Consider the following 2,414-nt stretch of genomic DNA (forward strand, 5'->3'; position numbering starts at 1 on the left):
GGAGGAGAAGAAGTCAGAAGTGGAGGGATGGATGGAGGGAAGAAGTCAGAAGTGGAGGGATGGATTAGGAGGGAAGAAGTCAGAAGTGGAGGGATGGATGGAGGGAGAGTCAGAAGTGGAGGGATGGATGGAGGGAAGAAGTCAGAAGTGGAGGATGGAGATGGAAGGGAAGAAAGTCAGAAGTGGTGGAGGTGGATGGAGGGAAGAAGTCAGAAGTGGAGGGATGGATGGAGGAAGAAGTCAGAAGTGGAGGGATGGATGGAAGGAAGAAGTCAGAAGTGAGGGATGGATGGAGGGAGAAAGTCAGAAGTGGAGGATGGATGGAGGAGGGAAGAAGTCAAAGTGGAGGGATGGATGGAGGAAGAAGTCAAGTGAGGGGATGGATGGAGAGGAAGAAGTCAGAAGTGGAGGGATGGATGGATGGAGGGAGAGAAGTCAGAAGTGGAGGGATGGATGGAGGGAAGAAAGTCAGAAGTGGAGGTGGATGGAGAGGCAGGGAAGAAAGGAAAAAGGAAAGCAGAAAGTTTGAAAGGGGATGGATGGAGGGAGGGAAAGAGGGAGGTAAGAGGGGGGCTGGAAGTGAGTTGTCTGAAATGTTAACTCTGGGAATCCATTTGCAACCTGCTCTTGATGACTCCCATGTCAGCACTACTGATACCTGTGTGTGTGCACATGTGCACTTGTGTGTGTGTGTATTAATGTCTGAGTGTATGTGTCAGTATGTGCGTGTGTCAGTGTGTGTTTTGCATTTCTATTTTGTTTGGTGCGGGTCCAGAATTAGCCAATTAGCGGAGAGTGCTGCTGGCTGTGTGTGCTTCATGGGGGTGGGAAGCAGGTGGTGTGGGGAACCAGGGTCATAGGATCTGTCTTCTCACAGACTGTGCTCTCCCAGACCTAGCATGCTGCGGTGTGTGTGTACTGCTATGACAGAGTGCTCTCCAGAAGAGAGGCCTTTCCTCCCTGTTCTATGCGTCAGCCCCAAAGTGCATCTTAAGCAGAGGAGCCCTAGGCTACAGGAAGCTAGATGTACTGTACTGAATGAGTCTGTTTAAATGGACCAGGGACACTACCACCTCTGTTTAGATACATTCATCTACTTTTCAGTGCTACACTATGTATTGTCTTAATTCAGACCAGAGTGACTGTCTTTTGGGATATTATTTGCATATGGTACTAATTAATCTCCTTCCTCTGTCCTCCAAGAGTAGTGCTTTATCAGCTAGCTGTACCCAGTGTTATAAACCTAATACAGTTTTCACTGTCTTGACAAAGTGAACAATTCTCTCTCAGGAGTTTTACAGTTAGGGCTAAACAACATGGGGACGGCACAAGTTAGATGATTCATCTTCATGATTATGCAATGGGGCACTCTTAACCTCTACCCACTTCCTGGCGTAATCTTCCAAATTAGCAGAAAAGGGGGGGGGGGGGCCCATTCACCCCACCTCCCCCCTCCTCCCTCTTGCATTGTTAACACCCAGAGCAGGCTAATTAGCCATACATACCTTTGTTATAATCGGCTTGGAGTTTGTCTCAAAACAAAGTGCACTTATCTGGCTGAGCTGCAACAATTCCTGCTTGGGTTGTTGATCCTGCTCTGACCTAACCTTTCACCTGTTACCTGCCATCAGAGATACTGTACCTGGACTTTACTTCCAGACAAACCCAGTGTTTAGTTTAATTTGGCCTGTCATAAACAACAGACATATTACTATTATTTGTGGTTATATAATGTTTTATCTTAATGTACTGTTCTAATGTGTGAACCTGACTTTATAGAAATGGAATCCATTTAGAATTATCAGACTTTTACCTCTGCCCCAAAAACATTCTCTGCACAGTACAGCAGAGCCTCCAAAGCTAAGCAGTGAGCTAAAAGGTACATTGTTTAATATGGTTGAATCCTTAACTCAATCTATTAGCTCCTTTTCCCAATTCCCTGCTGGAGAAGGAAGAGGGGAAGTAGACTCCTCATCTCTAGGGGTTACTGAGGGAAGTAGACTCCATCTCTAGGGGTTACTGAGGGAAGTAGACTCCTCATCTCTAGGGGTTACTGAGGGAAGTAGACTCCATCTCTAGGGGTTACTGAGGGATGAAAGAGGGAAGTAGACTCCTCCTCTCCAGTCCACGGGATTAGTTCTGTGATGATGCTTTCCTCTGAGTCACCCAGAGCCTCTGTGTGTGTCTGTGTGTGTACTCATTCCTAATAAGCTCTCAGAATGCTCTTCATAGCCCCAGAGTCAATGCGTGAAACTGAATCTCCTTGTGAAGATTAAAAACACAGTTGATTCAGTGTTGGCCAAAGCTGTCTCACCCCTTTGTGTAATCACAGTGAAGTTGGAGCTGTCTCACCCCTCTGTGTAATCACAGTGAAGTTGGAGCTGTCTCACCCCTCTGTGTAATCACAGTGAAGT

At 46.7% G+C, this 2,414-nt stretch overlaps 1 protein-coding gene across 2 annotated transcripts in view; it reads left to right on the forward strand.

The window, feature by feature from the left end:
- LOC111960725 (RNA-binding protein Musashi homolog 2-like) overlaps nt 1-2,414 on the forward strand; it is a 269,219-nt gene that overhangs the window by 88,586 nt on the left and 178,219 nt on the right. The window lies entirely within an intron of this gene.

The sequence above is a fragment of the Salvelinus sp. IW2-2015 genome, linkage group LG4p (genome assembly GCF_002910315.2).
Source record: "Salvelinus sp. IW2-2015 linkage group LG4p, ASM291031v2, whole genome shotgun sequence".
NCBI classification, from domain to species: Eukaryota; Metazoa; Chordata; class Actinopteri; order Salmoniformes; family Salmonidae; genus Salvelinus; species Salvelinus sp. IW2-2015.